Source organism: Rousettus aegyptiacus, unplaced genomic scaffold (assembly GCF_014176215.1).
Source record: "Rousettus aegyptiacus isolate mRouAeg1 unplaced genomic scaffold, mRouAeg1.p scaffold_m13_p_9, whole genome shotgun sequence".
Taxonomy (NCBI): domain Eukaryota; kingdom Metazoa; phylum Chordata; class Mammalia; order Chiroptera; family Pteropodidae; genus Rousettus; species Rousettus aegyptiacus.
In genome coordinates, this window is record NW_023416312.1 from 62,015,766 (window position 1) to 62,040,848 (window position 25,083).

The 25,083-nt window shown below is 36.2% G+C and overlaps 1 protein-coding gene and 1 pseudogene across 6 annotated transcripts in view; one reads left to right on the forward strand and one right to left on the reverse strand.

Moving 5' to 3' along the window:
- IL1RAPL2 (interleukin 1 receptor accessory protein like 2) overlaps positions 1–25,083 on the forward strand; it is a 1,139,149-nt gene that overhangs the window by 741,715 nt on the left and 372,351 nt on the right. The gene's annotated exons all lie outside the window — the stretch shown is intronic.
- Positions 5,280–5,398, reverse strand: LOC118608073 (annotated as a pseudogene).

Below are 25,083 nucleotides of genomic sequence, written 5' to 3' on the forward strand. Positions count from 1 at the left end.
AAAACAAGAGAGAGAAAGCATTTCAAGTTGGAGCTATGTCAAATCTTGCTGAAAGATAATTAGGAAAATAACTAAGAAATAGCTATTGGTTGTGGCACTATGGAGATCACTGAATGATGGTAAAGGAAGCCCAATTAATGTTGATAGAAGAGAGAATGTGGAGTGATGAAATGAAGTCAGTTATTTCACAGAACTCTCTCAAGAATTTTTGCTTTGAAAGAGAGAAGAGATATTAGACTGTAGCTAAAGGGGCATATTAAGTCAAGAGAGAGTTTTTGTTTCGAGATTGGAGATAGTAGAGCTTTATGTTTCTTAATGGAAATAAATCAGTAGAGAGAGATACGTTTTTGCCAGAGTTGATAAAGGGAATAATTGTAGGAGCAAAGCTCACGAAGAAATAAAAGTGGTGGTATCCATTGCGCAAAGGAGATAGATATTGGCCTTTAAAGTAGGAGAAGCTTTTTATCCATAGCCATAGAAATGAAGGAAGATTCTTATCATTTATATTTGGGAATTCCTGTCTGATTCCTTCCATTTTCTCAATGAAGTATGACAATGTTATCAACCAAGGATCCAGGATTGCAGATGAACAGGTGTTGAAGGTTTGAGGAGAAAAGAGAAGGAATGAAACAGTAATTATGGACCATGGAAAAGAGAATGTACTAAGGAAAACAGATAATGTACTCTATTTAGGGCAAGTCGCTTGGTCTCTCTTAGATTTAGGTTCTTTTTTCTCTAAAATGTGAGTATTAAAGGATATTATTTAATGTGAAAAACATGAAATTTAAATGCATAATGATTCAAAGCTCAACATTTTTAAAACTTTTTTTTAACCTCACAGAGATATTTTAGAAATTAATATCTATTCTGGTGAAGGAAACAATATTTGAAGTTCAGTAATTTATTCTAATTCGGTTTATTTTTCGTCTGTTAAATTCAGGTAAAATTAGTAAATGTAATATTTTTTATGCAAAATAGACTAAGATGATCCTATTTCTGTTGTTATTTTTCTCCATCTTTCTATATGTATACATAGATGGCTAGAATGATATTTAATAAATGTTAATAAAAATGCTTCCGAGTGGTAAGACTGTGTAGTAGTTAATTTCTTCTTTGTACTTTTCCATATTTTGTTATATTGTTTCTAGAAAACACTGAATTTACTGTTTAAAAACTGTTTTAATGTAAACGACATGTTTTCTTGCTGTGGTAGATAGAATATTGTACCTTCCCCCAAAGATGTCCACATTCTACTCCCTAGAACATGTGAATGTGTTTGGTTATGTAGCAATGGGAGTATTAATGTTGTAGATGGAATTTTGGTTGCTAATCAGCTGACCTTAAGATAGGAAGATTATACTGGACTGTCCAAGTGGGTCCGTTATAATTACAAAGTCCTTATAAGAGAAATAAAAGACAGAAGAAAGAGAATCAGAGAGATGGAAGCATGAGAGGGATACAGCCCAAAATAGCTGGTTTTGAAGATGGAGCAATGGCACCAAGAGCCAAGGCATGCAAGCAGTTTTCAGAAGGCAGAAAAGCCAAGAAAACAGATTCTCCCCTTGGGCCCCCCCAGAAGGAATGCAACCCTACTTATATCTTGCTTTGAGCCCATCAAGACCCATGTTGGATTTCTGACCCATAGAGCTGTAAGAGAATCAATCTGTATTGCTGGAAGACACTAAGTTTGTGCTAATTTGTAACCACAGCCATAGGTAACTAATATACTTGCTTTTGCCCCCATTTTTCCAATTTATTCTCTATAGCAGCTAGAGTAAACTTTATAGACCCGCATTGTTCAGTATAGTAGCCACTAGCCACATGTGGCATATGAAATGAGGTGTGCTAAATGTAAAAAATACACACTGGACTTCAAAGATTTAGTATTACAAATATAAAATATCTTACTAATTATTTCTTACATTGACTTCAATTTGAAATAATATTTTGGAAATCTTGAATTAAACAAAATACAATATTAAAATTAATTTTACCTGTTTCATTTTATCTTTTAATACGGCTACTAGAAAATTTAAAATTATTTACACGGGCCACATATTTTTACTAGACAGCATTGATAAAAAGTTAATAGGATACTATAATTTTCTTTCACTAGCTTTCCACTCTACTTGAAATATAGTTCAAACTCTTTTACATGAACTTGTAAGATCCTGAAACATCTGGCTTCTGGTACCTGTCTAGCTTTATCTTTTGCCTCTTCCACACCATTCTAATAGGCCAAGCCTTCTTCTGCCTCAGGGCCTTTGCACATGTTGTTCACCTGACCTGAAAAATTATTCATCCCACTTTTCATGTAACCGAAAACTTCTTAGCCTTTGTTGTCAGCTCAAGTCCACACCAAGAGACTTTCTCTGGCCTCCCGTTGTAAACTAGGTCTATTGTGCTTTCTATTTATAGCACTCTGTTCTTTTTCTTAAGAATGCTTTTCACAAGTTGTAATGATAAATTTATTTGCTTGTTTTTAAAATTCCCTTTGAAAATGCTCTCCATCCCCTTGACCATCTATCAACTACTGATTTGCACTTCCTTGACCCTTCACCCCATTCTCCCAGCCCTGTAACCCCACTCCCTTCTGTCCATCACCGAATTGTCTTCTATATTTGTGAGTCTGTTAAAATGATAAGCTCACTGTATTTTTTTAACCACTGTATACTTTAGGTCAGGCAAGGTATAGATGCTCAGTAAATATTAAATGAATATAGAATGATCAAATGAAGTATCATCTACATAAGCACTTCACCAACTGTAATGTGCTGATTGCATGAAATAGCCCTACAGTAATAATAGTAATAAGATGGAGAATGATGAGAGAGAAGAGGAGGAAGAGAAGAAAGTGAAGTAATTTTAAAGTCAATTTTTAAATAGATTTTCTTGCTATCTTCAGTTATACCTTCAAACCACTAGGAATAAATAAAAAAAAGTAGGCAGCTATATTGCACTGCCTTTTAAAAATATTTGTATTTTCAAAAGCATATTTCTCCTTTAAGGACGTTATTCTTAAATTACTTCTTTTTTTCTTCTTAAAGAATGTCTTCTTATAGGAAATTTGAAAAATTGCTGGTGACTCAGATTCCTACTTAACTTCTCTAAGTCATGCATCTCTATTTTCATAGTGGAAGATACCATGGGAATGGAGTGGGGGTGAGGTGGAGGAGAAAAGTAGAAACAACATGAGACATTTTAGTAATGGTTGTCATATAATATGAAATCAGGACACAGATGTATCAATAAAAAAAAATTCTAACATCTGTTGGTACCTTTAGTTTTCTACTTGTCAAATCTCTCCTGCCTCTCTTATCCCATCACCCAATGGTCATTTCAACAGCTGAATAAATCACACTCACAAGAGTTTTTTGATTTAATTCAGTCATAATGGTTGATCTAGCAGCCTTGGGTAAATACCCAGAGGGTGTGAGAAAGCATTTACAAGCCATTGTGATGGGCAACAGGGTGTAAAACGCTATTTGTTTGGCTTAAAATCAGAAATTGAATACTGGGGAAGATAAACCTTTTGGGAAATTAAGGAAGTCCAAAATATATCTGAAGCCATTATGAAATTGCTGTATTAGGGCCTTGTGTAATTCATCATATTTAGAAGAGTAGGTGCAGTGGTACAAATATTTGCACAGTCCATCAATTCACTATTCGTACTCTCGGTGAAGCTGTCCAGAGATATATGTGTACCGGAGACTGTTAGTTTTTGCAACACCAGAATGAAATAATTGTCCCTTAGTGTAATGTTTAGCAGTATTGCTATAAAGAGGTATGATCGCACTGTGCTTTCTTAATTTTTTTATAATAAATTTATTTTTTCACTGACAAAATCAGAGCTTGAGCGTACCCGTTCTTAAATGACCAAAAAGTAAATTTTCCTACTTTTGTGGCTTTTCAACAATAGTTTCTGACTTAAAGTTAACCTTTCATTAGCATATTAATAGCCCCAAAAGTTTACCTGTACTTAGTAGTGCATTACAATCTGGAATGTTGTAAAAGAGCAACAAGAGCAACATAAAAAAAATACTTATGTTGGGAAAGCTGTTTTTCTGGGTTTTGTTTGTGTGTTTTCCTTATGGCATAACCTCTCTATCTCTTAGACAAAAATTAAGGCCACTCTTTTTTAAGTCTCTGAATTAATTGTTGAGAAAAGGTTATGAGAACCAGTCTTCTACCTTTAATAAAAATATCTTAATTTGATATTTGAAAAATAATACCCATGAATTTAGGCTTTCAAAATCAAGATTAATCTGCTCATTTCAGATTTGGAAATTCAAAGGCAAACTAAAACTTCTTAGCTCATATTTGTTAGATTAGATAGATCGAGAGACAGACAGATGGATACAAGTATAGACACAATCAGATTTATGACAATGTGACAATGTTGAAGAATGGGAATGTGTCATTATTACAAGATACCACCTAATAAGCCACAACTGGAGAAGTCCTATTACATAATTCCTAGATACCTGACACTGTTTGCCTTAGATAATTTTCTGTCTCTTTTTGTTACCACCTTTCCCTGTACACACATGCATGTGCGCGCGCGCACACACACACACACACACACACACACACCTATTTTATTTCTATTATAAGATCTTAATTGCTCTCATCTCAGCCTCTGTACCTTCTCCAATCATGGTGTCTCAATTCAGACTGCCAGAGTTCAAGTCTGTTTTTACCACTTCCGAGCTCTGTGGCTTTGGCAAGTTACCTAATCTCTCTGCGCTTCAATATTTGTATCTTTAAAGTGAGAATAATGATAGTACTTCTTCATAGATTCATTATGAAAATGAAAAGTAATGCATGTAAAGTACTTTTACTTAGTGCTCACAATAAATGTAAGCTATTATGTTTATTAATTTAAATTATGCTATTAAAGCTACTGCTATTCTTCTACCACCAGTCCTCTAAATATCCTACAGGTATCAAACTAATTTTTTAAAGTATCCTCTTCCTCATAACTGTCCTATATTAAAGAGAAGAGATAAAGGCTCTTTCTCAACTCACCTTTGCCTAAGTCTTTTTTTTTTGCTTTTCATTGTCAAGAAACTGATAATTTTAAAGAAGCATATTTTTGGTTAATGTAATCCAAACCCAAAAAAGCAACATATTAAAAACAATGCAGAATTTCAAAGCTGGTTCTTTATTTATTTATTTTTATTTTTTGGCTTAGATAACCCTTGGTTGACCTCACAGATTGTAAGAATCTTATCAGTTTACAATCCCTAATTTATTTTTTATTATTTTTTTATTTTTTATGCCTACAGCACCTGATCTTCCTAGGTGGTCTCCCATCCAGGTACTAACCAGGCCCAACCCTGCTTAGCTTCCGAGATCAGATCGAATCAGGCTTGTTCAGGGTAGCATGGCCATAGACTAAAGCTGGTTTTTTAATAACTCTATTTCCTTCAGCTTCCTGACACCTAGGCCATAATATTTCTTCATTCTTTTTCTAGGTCCTCTATCTTATGCCTTGTCAACCTAGTTCTGTTTTGTAAATTGCAGCACTTTCTCCTTCCTCCTGTAGTTAGTTTATTTCATTCAAGATCAACAAGTATTTATTGAACCCTTGGTCCTGTATTAGGAAATCTAGAGGGAGCAGGGGAGTTTATATGAAATAAAAAATCTTGAGGTACCACCTCATCTTTTATCAGATGAGAAGTTAGATTTGTATAAAAGTTATATAAAATTACTAGAAAATCCTACAAGAAAGGATATTCATTTCATCACACACACTGCAACTATTTACTTTTACATTTTTCTCTATCACCATTGTATGAGTTCTTTCAGGGTAAGGTCAGTACCTCAGTAATACTGTCTATCTGCTGTAGTCTTTGTCTTCTAGTGACTACTCAGATACTTATTGAATGAGCAGATGGAAATATAAAAGGATGAGACCTTGAACTTCAAGAACTTACAGTCTAGTACAGAGGACCACCTGTGTGCATAAATAGCAATAATCCTCATCCCAGCCTACCTTTCTAGTCCCTTCTCTCTTCCATTCCCATGCATTCAGTCCACAGAAAATATGACCTATACATTTATACTGCTTTTCCACAATTTCTTCTGCCCAGAATGCTCTTCCCTCTTTTTCTTCTCAGTGAACTGTTATTAATTTCTCCATGTATATCTCTAATAGTTTCTCTTCAGCAAAGTTTTTTCTGAGTCTCCTCCTTAAGCAGAATAAAGACCTCAATCCCCTGCTCACCTGTAGCTCTGTCCATTTACCTCTCTTAGCACTTAGTACATTGAACTATAATTACCCATTTACCATTTCTTCAGGTTTAATGTGAACTTCAAAATGATGAGGAGTTTAATTGATGTTTGTAATTCTAGGGCTGACAACAGTGTCTGGCATATAGTTACTGCTTAACACATAAATAAGTGAAAAAATGAATGAAGTGATGAATCAATGATTCAACAAATAATTACTACAAATGCTCTGAAAGAGGTAAAATAAAAATATAATAATTGTTAAATTGTGTAGTATGTTCCCAAGTGCCAAGTTCAAATTCCCCTTTTCATGATTACATTTCTTCCCACCTCAATCCTGTTCCTTTTTTACTTTTGTCAGTTTCTGTACCTTCTATCTGTCCTCAACTTTGCCATCAACATACTCATTATTACAATAGATTCTATGAGCATCCAGTACAGGTATGTGTCTGAAAATAAACAAAGTAAAATTAACCATAGTTGGAATTACATCACCTGAAACACAATATTAACATGCACAACTAATCCAGGAATATTCAGGTTAATTGCATATTTTGACTTATTCTTTTGTAGAAAATAATCATTGGCTAGTTTTCATGGAATTAGAATGCAGTAACCATTACAATTATACTAAACAAGGTTAAATTTTTATATGGTATTTTCTTAAGCATTCTGTGATCATTAGATAGTAGATATGGCAGGTGGAGAAGATTGGTTTGAATCTACATTAAATCCTAAAATGCACATGGAGATTCGTTTCTTTAAAAAAACTTCATGGTGATCTGCTTACTTGTTATTTACCTCATTATTATAAAAACAAGAGCAAAAAAATATCTATTTTAGTTTTTTTCCCAGCTTTATTGAAATATAATAGACAATCAGTTGCCTGTATTTAAATTGTACGATTCAATGAGATTTTTTTTTCAATTATACTTGGCATACAATAATATACCAGTTTCAGTTGTATAGCACAGTGATCAGAGATCTACATAACTCTCAAAGTGATCACCCCACTAAATCTAGTATCCTTCTTCACACTTACATATTTATTACAGCATTATTAACCGTCTTCCCCATGCTACACTCTACATTTCCATGTCTATTCTGCAACTGTCCATTTGTGCCTAAATCCCTTTATCTTTTGTATTCCCCCCAACCCTCCTCCTATCTAGTATCCCTCAAAATATTCTCTGTATCTATGAGTTTATTTCCGCTTTCTTTGTTTTGTTCTTTAGATTCCATATGTACGTGAAATAACGTGATATTTATCTTTCTCTATCTGATACAATTAATTCAGTGCAATACCCTCTGGGTTCACCAAGGCAATGTCTTTTTCCATCTCCTTCCTTTTAGTCTATGTGTGTCTTTTAATCTGAAATGAGTCTCTTGTAGGCAGCATAGGTAGGGGGGCTTATTTTCTTATGCATTCAGCCACTCTATCTTTTGGTTGAAGCACTTAATTCTTTTCCATTTGAGATACTTATTGATAGGAAAGTAGTTATTACCATTTATTCCTGTACATGTTTTTCTTCTTAAAGAAATCTCTCCAGCATTTCCTGTAATACTGCCTTGGTGATGATAATTTTTCTAATCTTATTTTTTTTTTCTGGGAAGCTTTTTATCTGTTCTGCAACTCTAAATGATAGCTTTGGTGGATAAAGTGTTCTCGTTTGTAGATCCTGGGTTTTCCTCACGTTGAATATTTTGTGCCAAGCCATTATGTCCTGCATGGTTTCTTTTGACAAGTCAGATGCCAGTCTTATGGGTGCCCTGTGGTAGGTAACTAACTGCTTTTCTCTTGTTGCTTTTAAAATTCTCTCTTTGTATTTAACCTTTGCCGTTTTAATTATAATGTGTCTTTGTGTGGACCATTTTGGGATTTTGGCTTTGGGGACTCTCTGAGCTTCCTGGGGTTTTATGTCTATTTCATCACCAGGTTAGGGAAGTTTTTCATCATTATTTCTTCAAATAGTTCTTCAACTTCTTGTTTTCCTTCAGGTACACCTACGACATGGAAATGTTTACATTTAATAATGTCCCATAGGCTCCTTAATTTATTATTATAGTCTTGGTTTCTTTATTCTGGCCATTCTGCTTGAGTGTCTTTGGCTTCCCCTTCCTCTATATCAGTGGCCAATTCTCTTCTTTATCCACTCTGTTGATTTCCTCTAATATGCTCTTCATCTCAGAGAATGTGTTCTTCGTTTCTGACTGGTTCTCTTTTATAAGTTCCATTTCCATTTTTATGTTCTTTTAAATCTCTTTGTTAAAGTTTTCACTGAGTTCATCCGCTCTTCCTCTAAGTTCATTGAGTGTCTTTATAACCAATATTTTGAATTTTGCATCTATTAGATTGTTTCACTCCATTGTTTCTGACTCTCTGTTCTGTTCTCTGCTTTTGTCTTCCTATTTTGACTGCTTTTCTGTGTCTGTTTCTATATAGAAAGCTCTTAAGTCTCTTGGTCTTAATGTGGCTTTGTGAAGGAAGTGTCCAGTGACACAGTCCTGAGAGGCATTCAGCTGATGGCCAAGTTTAGCCTCAACCTGTGCCCTTACGGGGTCACCTTTTAAGATTCAGCAAGCAATCCACAGATGCTGTGCTTATAGTTGCCTCAAGAGGCTTCACCAGAAACCATGGGCAGCTGCCAGCAGTGTGAATCTAGGTGTTGCTCAGCAAGGTGTACCTGACTCGGTGAAGATACTGTTGAATGTGGCTTGAGTGGGGCCGCATGTTTGAGGAGGCAGAGTTTCAGTGAATACTCTGGGCAGAGTGACCTCTATTATTCAGTTTGATGATGTCAGCACCAAGTTTCCACACTTGGAGTGGGAGGACTCAACAGAGGACCAATGGATACTGCCCATTTCTTTAAAGAGTGAGTCTCGCCTTGGCCTTCACTCGTTCAACTCAGTGTCCTCCTGTGAGTCCCTGCTCCCCCATGCAGCCAAACCTGTACTGATGCTCAGAGCTAGCAGGTCTGTCACCAAGGATGTCCACTCGCAGACACAACCCCTTTAAGAGGCTTCTATAGCTATTGCTGCCACAGCCTCTGTCTCACTCAGCTGCCTAGGACCAGGCAGCCTCGTGTCCTGGCCCAGTTCTACTTCTTCTCATTGCAGGGTAATTTCTTAACTCTTTCCTTGGTTGTAGGGCTTGTTTATATAGATACCAGGCAATATTCCTTGCCGTTTACTCCTTCTTTCTGTTACAACTTTGATTTGGTCACAAGAGGGATGAATGGAGCCTCTATCATCTACGCCATTTTTTTTTCTCCATCTACGCCATTGTTTCTGATCATCAAGAGCAGGAAATATCTTAATTACTTCTGCTTTCCAGTTTTTGGAGATATGATAAAATGAGGCATTTTGCAAGTGGCTGAACAATAACTGAGAAAAGCCCATAACAACTCATATGCCTCATCATCCTCATTAGCATCATTGGTTTATTTTCCTCACATTAGCAGATTCCTTAATCTGTATAGTCATTAGCTTGGGAGTGAAAACACAGAATCCCCAGATGTATAACACTTAGTTACCACCACAAAAAATAGATTAGTTCTATATCTGGGTGCTTTCAAAATTCAGAATAACACATGACAAATTCCATTATAACAATTGGCAAGAGGACATCTACAATGTGTGATTGCTCAGGGATATGTTTTGTTAAAATTCGTCATGAAAAATGTGGGTCAGCAGCCACATCTTTAAAATGTATTTGTTATAAAGGAAAATTCCATTGCTCTAATACTTTTTCTCATGGAGTTTGGCCTGTATTATCAATCCACTACTACTTGAGAAATATGACAATAGTAACCTTTCGCTATTATTTTAGATTTTCTCTATTTTCTAAGAATTGGTCAATCTTGTGATAGAAATACCATTCAGTATAATAAGAATTTTACAGTTATGACATACAGTTACTTTGAGTATTCTCTTTCATTCTACGTGTTCCAAGAATTCCACATCTAACTATTGCTATAAGCCTTCTTTAAAGCAAAAATTCTACTGAATTGAGAGTAGAGGTATTGTTTGCTGTTTTCCAAAATTAGGCTTACATGCTACTATATTTTGGGCCAGTGACCAAAAACACCCATAGAAGAAGGCAACAGATGCAAGAAAAGTGCTACATTTATTTTGAACCCAGAGACAAAGCAAGTATCACACAAAAATTTTGCCAATGATTGTATATATTCATCTGCTGACAGCCTGTTGTATAAAGCTGCTGAAGTAAAGCAACAGCAAGTATAACCCAAAGGCAACTCAAAACAGATGGATAATATTTGATTCAGGAGATGAAATCAAGTAGTAGTTTTAAAACCAGTTACATCTCAGTGGATGTGAGACCTGCAGATGCAAAACAGCTGATAAGAAGAGGAAACTTTACTTACTGGAAAAAAATCACCCTAGATGTGGACTCGTGCAGTTCAAACCTGTGTTGTTTAAAGATCAACTGTATCTTGTCCAAGAATACACAGGAAACTGGGGCATGGATTTGGCCTGCCACCCTGTTCCAACTCCCATGCTGGTGATTCTTCCCAGTCCTATTAGGGGAGCTTGGATTGTGAGAGCTGTTCAAATGTGGAGCTAGCTCTTGGGGATTCTTCATGGTCACTAGTGAGACCTTTGTCATCAGTACTGTGCGACAGAGGTTGCATAACCTCTTGACCTCTTGGAAAGGGATATGAAATTCTGTGGAGCAATGTTGTCACTCCCTAAGTCAACTGTCCCGTTGATGTTCAAAATCTCCAGATTGGATCACTTCTATTACTGTACATTGAAGTTCACTATATTTCCTCTGTTATATCCAATCTGCAGTTGAGTCCAACTGAAAATCACAAGATTTTTAAGAGATTTGTTTCGACATCATTAACATGGTGCAGTGAGAGATGTTTCCATATGCCCCCGCCCTGCTTGAAACAACAATAAGCTGAACATCTAAAACTCAACAACAGCAACAATAACAATAACAACAACAACAACAACAAAAACTGAACACCAGCACAACTTAGCATGGGATCTGCACATAAGAGCTACCACATGTCAGAACCCTGGGTGTTGGCAGTGGACTGGGAGAAATAAAGAAGCTGCCTCTCTCAGCCAGTTTCCTGTAGGAGGAGCAGGGAGGAGAGAAGGCACAGCAAATTCTCTGAACAGCCCTGCCTGTGAAAGCTGTGAGCTTCATGAGGGTAGCGGCAGTGCCCAGACATTAGGGAAGAAAGCAGAGAAGTGGGGATGGCAGAGAAACAACAGATGACTTTTACCAGCTGCAGTGGCAAAACAAAGGCTGAGCCACAGGTCTCATTCCCAAACCTAAAGGGCCTCTTCTCCCATATCCTCCTAGACTGAACACTCTGGAATCCCAGGGGAATCTGAGCAAAAGCTATCGAAACTATTGCTAACATTGACAATGACTGAGACTGAGGGTAGTGAGATTGATTAAACATCTATAAGAAAATAAGGCATTATTAAGACTTTTATAAAGCAGGGATCCAAGAGGATTAGATGCCACCTACTGGAAACCAAAATAAAAATGCCTTCTTTGCAAGAGGCTAAAGAGAGATCTTTATATAATAAATCTTCTTTCTGGGAAAAAAAGCAGAATTCACTTCATTAATGCCCAGGTGAAGAGTAGCCCATTAAACACCATCAACAAACAAAGTGACAAGTCATCTCGGAAAGAAAGAAAGAAAAATCTCCAGAAAATAGGCTTACAGACATAGAAATATATGACTTAAATGACGGAGAATTTAGGATGGTACTTCTGAAAAATACTCAATGAAATTGAAATGATTCATACCAACAATTTCAGGAATTGAAAAAACTACTAGATGAGCAGAATGAGTTCTTTAGCAAGAATCAACACCCTCAAAAGGAATTAAATAAAACTTCTGGAGATTAAAAACAAACTGCAAGAGTTGAAAAATGAAATAGCAAGCTTGGAAGTAGAGCTGGACAAATAGAGAAAAGGATCAGTGATATTGAAGACAGAAATCTATAAATAATTTGGAAGAAGAGAGAAATTGAAGAATGAAAAATAATGAAAGAGAAATACAAAAAGTAGCTGATACCATCAGGAGAGGAAACATAAAAATAATGGGCATTATCAAAGGGGAGGAAAAGGAGCAGGAATTAGAAAGCATTTTCAGACAAATAATTGATGAGAATTTCCCAAATCTAAGGAATGAGCTGGAGCTCGGAATTCAAGAAGTTAACAGAACACCCAATTATCTCAACCCCAAAAGGCCTTCACCAAGACACATTGTATTAAAATGATCAAAAATGAATTTTTCAGGGTGGCCAAGGAAAAGAAGACGGTAACCTATAAAGAAAAAACTATTAGATTATCATCAGATTTCTCACTGCAAACCTTACAAGCCAGAAAGGAGTGGAATGAAATGTTCAAATTATTAAGTGAAAGGAAACAGCAGCCAAGAATGAATGGTGACAGAAAGAAATCTAACTGTGGGAGGTAAACACACTGAATATAGCAGGGAGGTAGATGTCACCTTTTACCACATAAGCACCTAGCTGACCTAAGGAAGAGGTTGTCAGGGGAAGAGAAAGGAAAGAAAAGGGGGAGGGAGGTAAAGAAGATACAAGTAGGGAAGAGTTGGGAAAAAGGAAAATCAAGACATAGGTAAAGGAAAGAGATATAATTAAGGGTGGTTGGAGCATTCCCCCTAAAGAATTATATAAAATACAACCAATTTTTTTAACTTTTTTTTTCTGGAACCAATTTCTATGGATAGAAGTTAGCAAGTTTGAAATATAATGACAATAACCAGAATTTTTTTCTTTTTTAACTTAGTGTAATAGTCGACCACTGCTACTGCTGCCTTTTCTTTACGGGTTTGTAGGCATAGGCCTGTAATTGAGGGAAGGAGAGCTAAGAGAGTGTGCTGACCTTGCCTCCAATGCCTAGTTATTCTTATGTCATTGGAGGATTAAAATAAAAATTTTTGTTGTTGTTTATTTTATTTTACTTTGATATATATATTTTTATTTTTTAATTATGGTTTACATAAAATAGCATATCACATTCAGGTATACATCATAGCAATTAGACATTTATATAATTTATGAAGTGATCACCCTAATATACCTACTACCCATCCGACACCATGTATAGTTATTACAATATTATAAGCTATATCCTTATTCTGTACTTTATAGTCCCATGACTATTTTGTAACTAACAATTTGCACTTCTTAATCCTTTCTCCTATTTCTCCCACCTACTACAACCTACCTCCCATCTGGCGACCATCAAAATGTTCTCTGTATCTATAAGTTTGTTTTGTTTTGTTTTCATTTATTTTATTCTTTGGACTTCACATATAAGTACAATCATATAGCATTTGTATTTCTCTATCTGACTTCCTTCACATAGCACAATACCCTCTAGGTCCATCACGAAATCTTTTCCATCCCTTTACTTTGAGGCTGTATGTGTCTTTTTATCTGAAGTGAGTCTCTTGTTTTCTTATATATTCAGCTACTTTATCTTTTGATTGAAGCGTTTAACACTTTTCCATTTGAAGTGCTTGTTGATAGATATGTAGTTTTTACCTTTATTTATATTTTTGATACATATTTTTTCTTCTTCTTAAATAAGTTCTTCTAACATTTCCTGTAATACTGATTGGTGGTGATGAACTTCTTTAGCTTTTTCTTGTTCAGGAAGCTCTTTATCTGTCCTTCTAGCTTTTCTGGGTAGAGTAATCTTGGTTGTAGGTCCTTGCTTTTCACCACTTTGAATATTTTCTGCAAGTCCCTTACATCCTGAAAAGTTTCTGTGAGAATCAGCTGACAGCCTTATGGGAACTCCATTGTAGGTAACTAACTGCTTTTCTCTTGTTGCTTGTTAAGATTCTCTCTTTGTCTGTAAACTTTGGCATTTTAATGATCATGTCTTGGTGTGGGCCTCTTTGGGTTCATCTCATTTGGGAATCTGTGCTTCTGGGGCTTGTATGTCTATTTCCTTCACCAGGTGATGGAATTTTTCAGTCATTATTTCTTGGAATAGGTTTTCAATTCCTTGTACTCTCTCTTCTCATTCTGGTACCCCTAGGATGTGAATGCTGGCACACTTGGTATTGTCCCAGAGGCCCTTTATACTATCCTCACTTTTTGGATTCTTTTTGTTGTTGTTGCTGTTCTGATTGGGTGTTTTCTGCTACCTTATCCTCTGAATTGCTGATTTGATCTTTGCTTCCTCTAATGTACTGTTGATTCCTTTTAATATATTATTCATTTTAGTTATCGTAGTCTTCATTTCTAACTGACTCTTTTTGAAATTTTCTATCTCCATTTTTATATTCTTTATGTCTTTGTGGAAGTTTCCACTGATATCATTGAGCATCCTTACAACCAGTGTTTTGAACTCTACATCTGATAAACTGTTTATCTCCATTTTGTTTAGATCTTTTTCTGGAGCTTTCTCTTCCTTCGTTTGCATTAAATTTTTTTGTCTACCCATTTTGGTTGCTTCCTTCTTTTGTTTCTCTGTATTAAGTAGAACTGCTGTCTTCCGATCTTAGTAGAGTAGCCTTATGTAGTATGTGTGCTGTGGGCCCCAGTGGCTCAGTCTTCCCTGGTCACCTAACCTGGGTGCTGAAGGTGTGTCCTTTGTGTGTATTACATGTGCCCTTCTGTTGTAGTTGAGCCTTTGTTGCTGTTTCCACATCAGTGGTAGGGATTGACTCTCAGGCTGATTGTTTGTGAGGACTGGTCACAACTACAGTGGAGCTGTTGCACAGGGGCTGATCCTTTGTAACAGGATTTGTTTTTTGCAGGGTTTTGTTACCTGCACAGTCGGCCCTTTGTATGCATCATCCTGGATTCGGTCCCTGATGGACCCACCACAGGCCAAGTTCTGCCATAGCCTGTTTCATGCCCAGGGCCCTCTAACAAGAGTCACCAACAAGCTGCAGATGGCTGCCACCTGCACTGGGCTTGGAAGTTCTTCGAGAGGCCAAGCTGTGAACCGAGGCCAGCTGTCACTAGAGATATGGGGGCTGCTCAGCAAGAGGTATCTGGTACACTGAGACCAGATGTTGCTCATTTGGGTTTTGCGAACCTTTGAAATATTTTAGAAAAAGATGAACAGAGCCAAGACAGGCCATTTGTATGAAAAAGCCACTGGAAGTTGCTTGGGTGGGTGCACAATTTGAGTAGAGTGTGGTCTCAGGAAATCACCAGACCAGGGTTAATGGTGTTGGCCAAGTTGATAGAGTATCAGATACAATGCCTGCTTATGTCTGAATGATGAGTGGAACAGAGACCTCAACAAAGAAACAGTGTATTCTGCCAACATTCTGTATGAGAAATCTGTCCCTCCAGCCCTCACTCTCAAGCCAGACAATTCAGTTTTCCCTTGTATGTCTGTGGAGCCTTTCCAAATGCTGCTGCAGTGATGGAACTCAGAGTGAGTGAGTCTGTCAGTGAGTAAGTCTGTACATGGGACCTTTAAAAGGAGCATCTGGTACTCAAGCCACCCTTCATTTCACTCAGCCACAATTTATGCTTGTTTTCATAGCCAGAAGTTATGAGGACTTCTTTTCCCAGCACTGGAACCCTTGGCTGGAGAGCCTGGCATAGGGCTGGACTCCTCACTCCTTTGGAGGGAATATAGCAACTGAGATATTGCTCCCAATTTTTAACCACCACACATGGGTGTAGGACCAGCCTGTTTCATGTATTCACTTATACTACCAGTCTCCAGGTGGCTTCTTCTGTATGTCCTTAGTTGTAGGACTTCTGATTAGCTAGATTTCAGGGGATTCTCAATGATCGTTGTTCTGTAGTTAAGTTGTGATTTTGATGTGGTCATGAGAGAAGCGAGCACTGTGTTTTCCTATTCCACCATCTTGACAGGAAATCCTAATTAAAAAAAAATTATATATATATATATTTATTTTTCAGTTATAGTTGGCATACAATATTATATTAGTTTCAAGCATACGACATGGTGATTGGACATCTATACAACTCAAAAAGTGATCACCCCAGTAAATCTAGTGCCTCTCTGGCACTGTACATAGTTATTACATTATTATTGGCTATATTCCTTATACTATACTTTATATCTCCATGGCTATTGTGTAACTACCAATTTGTATTTCTTAATCCCTTCCCCATTTTCACTGTCTCCACAATCTCCCTCCTATCCAGTAACCCTCTAAATGTTTTTTTCTATCTATGAGTTTGTTTATGTTTTTTTTTCCGTTTGTTTATTTTATCCTTTAGATTTCTCATATATGTGAAATGATATGGCATTTGTATTTGTCTATCTGACTTACTTCACACAGCACAATACACTCTAGTTCCATCATGAAATATCTTTTCTATCCCTTTACTTTTAGGCTGTATGTGTCTTTTTATCTGAAGTAAGTCTCTTGTAGGCATCTACGTAAAGGTCTTATTTCCTTGTCTGCTCAGCCACCCTATCTTATGATTGGAATATTTAATACTTTTTTCATTTGAAATACTTGTTGGTAGTAGTTATTGTCATTCTTTATTTATATTTTTGATTCATATTTTTTTTCTTCTTACATAAATTCATCCAATATTTCCTGTAACACTGGCTTGTTGGTGATGAACTCCTTTAGCTTTGTCTTGTTTGGGAAGCTCTTTATTTGTCCTTTGATTCTAAACAATAGCTTTGCTGGGTAAAGTAAACTTAGTAGTAGGTCTTAGGTTTTCATCACTTTGAATATTTCCTGCCAAGCCCTTCTGGCTTGCAAAATTAGTTGAGAAATGGACTGAAAGTCTTATGAGAGCTTCCTTATAGATAAATAACTGCTTTTTTTTTTCTTTTAAGATTCTCTTTTTGTCTGTACTTTGGCATTTTAATGATGAAGTGTCTTGGGGTGGGCCTCTTTGAGTTCATCTTATTTAGGACTCTCTGTGCTTCCTGAACTTGTATGTCTATTTCCTTCATCAGGTTAAAGAAGTTTTCCATCATTATTTCTTGAAATAAGTTTTCAATTTCTTGCTCTCTCTCTTCTGGTACCCTTATGCTAATGTTATTATACCTGATGTTGTCCCAGAGGCCTCTTAAACTATTTTCATTTTTATGGATTTTTCTTTCATGTTGTCGTTCTGATTTGATGTCCCCTGCTACCACATCCTCTATGTTGCTGATTTGAACCTACGCTTCATCTACTCTGTTGATTCTCTCTAATGTACTCTTCATCTCAGATACTACATTCTTCATTTCTGTCCGGTTCCCTATTATGTTTTCCATATCCATTTTTATGTTTTCTATCTCTTTACTAAAGTTTTCACTGAGTTCACCTACTCTTCTCCTAAGTTCCTTGAGCATTCTTATAACCAGTGTTTTGAACTCTGCATCTGATATATCGCTTGTCTCCATTTTGGTGAATTCTTTTTCTTGACTTTTGTTCTGTTCATTTATGTGGGACATGTTTTTCTGTCTCCTTGTTTTAGTTGCATCACTGTGTCTGTTTTCATGTATTAGATAGGACTCCTAAGTCCCCCAGTCTTAGTAGAGTGACTTTATGTATCAGGTGTGCTGTGTGGCCTAGTGGTGCACTCCTGGAATGGGTCTAGCTCAACCACAGCCTGTGCACATCTGGAGCCACCTGGTTAGAATTACCAAGCAGTCCACAGATGGCTGCTACCTGTGCTGGGCTTATAGGTGACTCAAGGTGCCAAGTCTTTGGGTTTTGTGAGACTTTGTGAGATTTTAGGAAAGCCCGCAGCAAGAGCCAAGACATCCCGTTTGTATGGAATAAACCACTGGAAGCAACTTGAGTGTGCCCACAAGTTGAGACAGGAGGAGTATCAGGGAATGCACTGGGTGGAGTGACCTGTGTTATTCAAGTTGGTAACTCAGATATCATAGAACCTTCATCTGCAGGCTGTGAGTGAGAAGGGCTAACAAGGAGCAAAGGATACTTTCAGTACTTCTGTCCAAGAGAAAACCACTCCTCTAGCCCTTTCCATGAAGCCAGACAACTTAGTGCCTTCCCAAGAGCCCTTTGAACAAGTACCCCAGCATTGGAGCTTAGAGCAAGTGAGCCCATCAGCAAATAAGGCCAGGTGCGGACCCTTTAAGAGAATGTCTGCAACTTAACAGCCTTCCTTCTCACTCAGCCACAAACTCTGCTGCTTTTCACAGCCAGTAGTTATGGGGACATCTCTCCCCAGTGCTGGAATTCTGGCCTGGGGAGCCCAGTGTGGGGCCGAGATCCCTCACTCAGGTGGGTAAGGTGGCTCTGCAGCCAAGATAGCGCTCCCGATTCTTGACCACCACACATGATTGTGGGACTAGGTTATTTTGTGTCTCTGCTCCTCTTACTGATTTGAGGTGACCTGTTATTTTTGTCCGTAGTTGTAGAGTTTCTTTCAGCCAGACCTCAGGTGACTCCACATGCTGGGTGCTCTGTAGTTTGGTTATAACTTTGGTGTGGTTGCGAGAGGAGGTGTGCACAGCCTCTACTTTCTACACCATCTTGACCTGTCCTGGAAATCCTAAAGTTTTGAATTTATTTATTTTTTAAATTTACCCCCGCTTTATGGAAATATGATTGAGAAAATTGTATATATTTAAGATATACAACATAATTTTTAAGGTATATTTTTTAAGTTGGAGAACTAGAATGGAAAGTAGTGAATTTATCCTTTGTTGATACTGTTAATTTTCCAGATTTAATTTAGTTTATTTCAATAAAATGCTGAAAACTCCAACAGCAATAGCATAAACCCAGTTAAGTGCCAAAGCCCTATGCCAGGAGATAAAATCGATTAACGAAATCTTCTCTCCTTGTTATTCTCTACATATCGAAATGTGTAATTATCTTGTTTATTTTTCCTGTGTTCATATTACTGCCTCTCTCTCATCCAGTAGAATGTAAGATCCATGAGAGCAGAGATTACTGATTTTTTCATTCTCTCTTATATATATTACCAGGACCTAGAAAATTACCTGGGCATAGCCAGCACTTAATCAACATTGAATGAATGAATGAATGAATGAATGAATGAATATGAATGGTGAGGCTTATTGAACAGACAGAAGAAACCCTTAGGATACAATCAAAATACTAGCATATAAAATATTGTGTCTTCTAACCCCTGCCCACTTCCCAAACCTTATAATTTGCTTTTCCCCTGGCATTTCAACTTCTCTCACAAATTATGCTCTTCCTACTTCAGGGTGTCACATGTTCCATTTCATTTACTTAGGATGCTCTTCCCTGATTCAGCAGCCTATTATTCTTCAATTCTCTTTTAAAAATTCACCTAAGTAGTCTCCCAATCCCTCATCTTGTTATTCTCTCTCACTTTACCCTGTTTATTTTCTCCAAAGTACTTTTTTTTGTAATTTTCAATTATATATCTAACTGCTCCTTTATTGTCTTCCCCCATTCTGTGAGAGCTCTGTGAGGACTGGGATTCTGTCTCATTTTGCTCAACTCTGTATTCCCAGCACCTAGCACAATCTTTGGGAAAGTTGGCAATTAAATGTTTGCTGATTTAATAAGTAACCGAGTAAGAAAGTGATTACATGTATTACTAGTATTCTTTACCCCATCCCTCAGTGTGCAGACATGCCATCCTGAGACTTGGTGTTATGATATTCTAGGCATAGCCATATGATCTAGCCTACAGGAAACCTTGGGTTAAGTCCAATAATACTTCAATGATTGAAATGAAGATGACACAAATAATTTATTTTGAAAGAATGCAACTGTAAGTATGGGATATACTTTGTTTTTTGTTTGCATTTCTCATGTGCAAAGTAGTTTAGGCCCAAAGCTGTATTTTCTTTAGAAATAGATCACACTTGCAGCAACACAATATACCATATTATTATTGTCACAATCAGCAAATTCCCAATTGGGTGCCACAGAATTTGAGGGAGTTTAGCTATCTGGGTCTCATAAGGTATTTTAATCAGGTCACCTTGGGTTAGTTGGTATCCCAAGCTGGGTTCTATTCTTTCTCTTGCTGGGTTGAGAGCAGGGCTTGTACAAGTTTCTGCTCAGACATCCTGCTGCTAGCACTAGCTGTCTCTTCCTCTCTCCTAATTCTTCAACCACCTGTTCTGGAACTTTCTAACACTCCATGACTTTGAGCAGCTGTTGTCTCTGCTTCTGAGTCTGGTACATGTCCAACACAGGAGTCGATATAATTAGGTCCTCGGGAAAAAAAAATTTCCCAAGTGGAACCACTTCAAATATTTTATTTACTTTAAGATATATCATTTCTGCCTTCTTATCCTTCCCAGTAAGTGTAATGTCTCTAAACTTTCTGTAGTAATGTTTATAAATGCAGCGGATGTATGTAACACATATAGACTGTTGATATGCAGCATCTGACACCAATCATTGTCTTTACCAGACATTCAGTAAGTATTGTTTAATCAAATTGGACCAAATCTGAAAGATTATTGGTGTCATTAAAGAAGATATAATCCAAAATCTCTGTCTTCCTAGGAGGGAAACATCACCCCTTTGACATTTTAGAACTATGTTTGTGTAGACAACACGTGTAGGTGAGATTTATATTATGGATTAAGACTAATTACTAACTTCTGGCCATTGTTCATAACAGGAAGGGTATTTTGCAAATCTGTGATTGAGCTTCTGATTTAATCACTATTGAAATTATCTAAAATTATATCTATACAAACACAAAGTCATTATAAATAGATGTTGGAGGTTTGGAATATACCAACAAGAAGTTCTGGTTTAAAATATTGAAAAATATACCTTTGATGTACACAAATTCAAAAAGTATATCAGAAAATTGAAAAGAAAATAAGAATCATAAAATATGTTTTTGTTAATGTTACAACAGAAAGTAAAATTGAATTTAATTTCCCTTATTTTCAAAAAGAAGTATCAAAAGGAAGGAAACAATAATATCTAAAAGAAAGAAAGAACTATGAAATATTTGATGCACTAAATAAATTAAACTATCAAGGATTTTTAAAGACCAAAAATTTCTTATATACAAGCACTAGTGGCCTAAAATTTATATGAGTTGTAAAAGCTCCCCAGTTCCATACTCTAAGTATACAAGTAAAAATGGTAGCTTTCCTTTTCTCTGTTGAGACTGAATTTCACTCTCAGCTTTGTTTTTTATTCTTGTGTCATAATATTGGTAACTCAGATATACATTTTCTAAATGTCATTTGCTTTGATAATCTCAGAAGCCATTTCCTTTGGAGTTCCTAACAGCAGCAGCCAGCTCTGTCAGATTCCTCATAAATTTTGGGGGGTCACTTGACCCCACACCACTGTGCATCTCCTGCTCCCTTCATTCACCTCTGCAATGACAAAAACACAAGTTTACTCATCTTAGTTTTACACTTAGCAAATGATACCAACTAATAGTATTTACAATTTTTAACATGCATAATTGAGAGATAACCAAAGCAAAAATAATTTTAAAACATACTTACAAGATTTAGTCAATACTAAATCTGTGGTGAATTTGAATAGTCTCATCATCTGGGCAGTTTGTGGATGTAATGTTCCTCGTATAGAGCTAGCCATTCGTGCTTAACCATCACTTATCTTCTTACTCCCAAGATTACCATGATTTATGTAAAATGAGTACAAACAGGTCAGTTATCTTGAGAATTCAGATCTGGTTGAAAGATTTAGAAATTCAGTGGACTGAGCTTGTTTTTAGCACTAAACTTAAAAAAAAAAAAGAAAAAGAAAATTTATATTTTTCCTTTCTCTGGAGGCAGTCTGCTGGATTAGGAGAAGACAAGTCCTGCCCCAAAGACAGAAACTCAAGAATACCCAGAAATATTTTGATTTAAAAAAAAAAGAAAAAAAAAGAAAAGAAAAGAAAAAGAAAAAAAGCCATGCAAATCTTCTCTGAAGAAAGCTTTGGAATATGAAAATAAGATTAGAATAAGAATCCAGTGTCTTACCCTAAATCTTACTTTTTAATCATAGAAATAATTCACCACTTAGCACTTGGTCTAATGCAACACATATACTAAATAAAATGGGATTATATGAGTGAGTATAATGATCAAAAATTGTGAAAATAAGCTTCGAGGTAAAAATGAGTTGTAGGTAAAACTCAACATGGGTGGAATGCTGAATATTCAGAACTGAAACAAGTGAATTTTCTGTTGTGTAGCTCTAGGAACACCATGAAAGTATTTAATCAATCTGGCAGATTAAGAGCATTACGAGCATCCCTTATTATCAAGAGATCTGATTCAGACTATACTTATAAAATTTAGTGACACAGATCAATGGTTTTCTAAATTTAATATGCTTTAAAATAAGCTGTCACTCTTGGTAAAATGCTGATTTTTGGCCCCTTACCAAAGAGAGTGTCATTCAGTGGATTTAGTTTTTGCCCATGAACCTGCATTTTAACAAAGTAAGGTGACCATACTACCCTTGGCAACTCCTCAACTCTGCTGTTGTAGCATAAAAGCAGCCAAAGACAGTATACAACAAATGGGAGTGACCATGTTCCAATAAAACTTTATTTACAAAAACAGGCCCACAATCGAATATGACTCATAGGCCGTTCATAGTAAACATAGTTTTCAGACTCTGACCACTGACCTAAAGAATTAGCTCTCTTTAGAAATCTAAAACCTCTGGTCTCGGGATTTTTTTAATAGCTAGTGTACAGTTTATGTAAGAGAAGCTTCTATTGATCAACTGTGGTATTGAAGCCTAGTTTCATTTACTATCATAAATACAAAATAAGACAGAACAAATTTCCTTGAGTTGTGTACACAAAATAAAGAAGAATTTTCATGACCCATTTTCTCCAGAAAATCTTTCTAGATAAACCAAGCTCTATCTCCAGTTAGCCAACATACTCTCTCCTTTATATTTTCTCCACAATTCATAATGACAATTCTTAAGCCCTCTATGTTAATAATATGGAACAACAGGATTGAACAAAGACCATTTTGATAGACCAAGGATGGAATACACGTGGCATTTGTGCTGCCTTTTTTATTTGTTATACATGGCAGACATTGCCACCTACATATAGTATTCTTTCTTTCTTAGTACATATCTGGCCACTGAATCTTTTTAAGAATTTCAGTTATTCATTACCAACTGGCCAGAGTTGGCATGTGAGATGAAACTTAAATGTTATTTCTTAATAAATTAAGTTTGCTATGTGATGTCTTTATTATCTATGGTTATTCTATCTGGGATACATAATATTACTTCTATTATATCTAAATGTAATTATAACCCTTGCTCAATAAAGTTCCATAGTACATATTTTGATTGTTGTCATCGTTTTCCTGTTAGAACATGAGTATTTCAAATTTAGGGACTATGCCTGGTTTATCATGTTACATCCAAAGACCATGCCAGATATGCTTACTGCCTAGTTTATATAGCATCTTTTCTCATTAAAATGATAATGTTCATAACTATGATGTAATTAGTATACTAAAAACTACTGCTAATAGTTAACAAATTAAAGGACATTTGAAGTCATAAAAACTGATGTCATTGACAATTTGGAAACTAAAGAGACTCAATTTGTTTTTTTAGTCAGATATCTACAGAACTATAGCGTATTCTTGAGATAGGATTTTAGATAAATTTTGGTTAATATTTATTATTAAAAATTGTTTGGCTTACAAGATATAGAAACAACCTAAATGCTCATCAACAGACAAATGGATAAAGAAGTTATGGTTCATATTCACAATGGGATGAAATTCTACCATTTGCAATGACATGGATGGTCCTAGAGGTTATTTTGCTAAGTGAAATAAGACAGAGAAAGATAAAAACCATATAATTTTATTTATATGCAGAATTTAAGGAAGAAAAAGAACAAACTAATCAAAAACAGGCTCACAAATATAGTGGACAATTTGGTGATGGAGTGAGGGGAGGGGTTTGGGAGCTAGGAGAATGGGTTGAAGGGTTAAATAAGTACAAATTAGTAGTTGATAGGTGGTTATGAAATTGGGGAGCATGGCATAGAGAATGCAGTTAGCATTAGTGTAATGGCTAGGCAGAGAGCCAGAGGAAAGAAAAAGCAATCAAGGGGATCATTTTATAAACTATATAAATGTCTAACCGATGTACTATATACTTGAAACTAATAAAATTTTTACAAAGAGCCTTAAAACACAAAAAAATTGTTTGGCTTACATAACCAAAATGTTTGCTTACTAAATACAATATAGTTTATAGCATTAAATAAACTTGGTTGTGTAGTGTAGTACTGACTCTACAAACTCAGTATGCTATGCTAGCTGTTTTAGTAAAACTTGTCGAGTAAAACTTCAAAATTACCATTTAACAAAGCAAAACAATTTTTAAAGAATTCTCAATTTTATCCTGGTACATAAAGCTCATGTGTAATATGATTGTACCTAAATATTTACAAGCTGTTAGTAATTGTTTTACTGTTGCTAGGATTGACTACTAAGAAGGGTTGACCATAGATTCTGGTCAAGATGGCAAAGTAAACACTGTGCTTACCTCCTCTCACAACCACATCAAAATTACAACTAAACTATAGAATAGCCATCATTGGGAATCACCATCAGTCTAGCTGAATGAAAGTCCTAAAACTGGGGACACACAGAATAGACCACCTTGAGACTGGTAGGAGAGGTGGAGATGTGAAATGGACTGTTCTAAACCTGTATGTGGCAGTTGAAAATGGGGATAAATATGTCAACTAGGAAGGTACCTCTGGAAGAGCTAGGGGTCACAGCCCCACACTGGGCTCCCAAGCCTAGAGTTCCAGTGCTGGGAGGAGAAGTCAGAACGACTTCTGGCTGTGAAACCAGCAGAAATTGTGGTTGAGTGAAATGGAGGACTGGGTGAGTTGCAGACGTTTCTCTTAAGG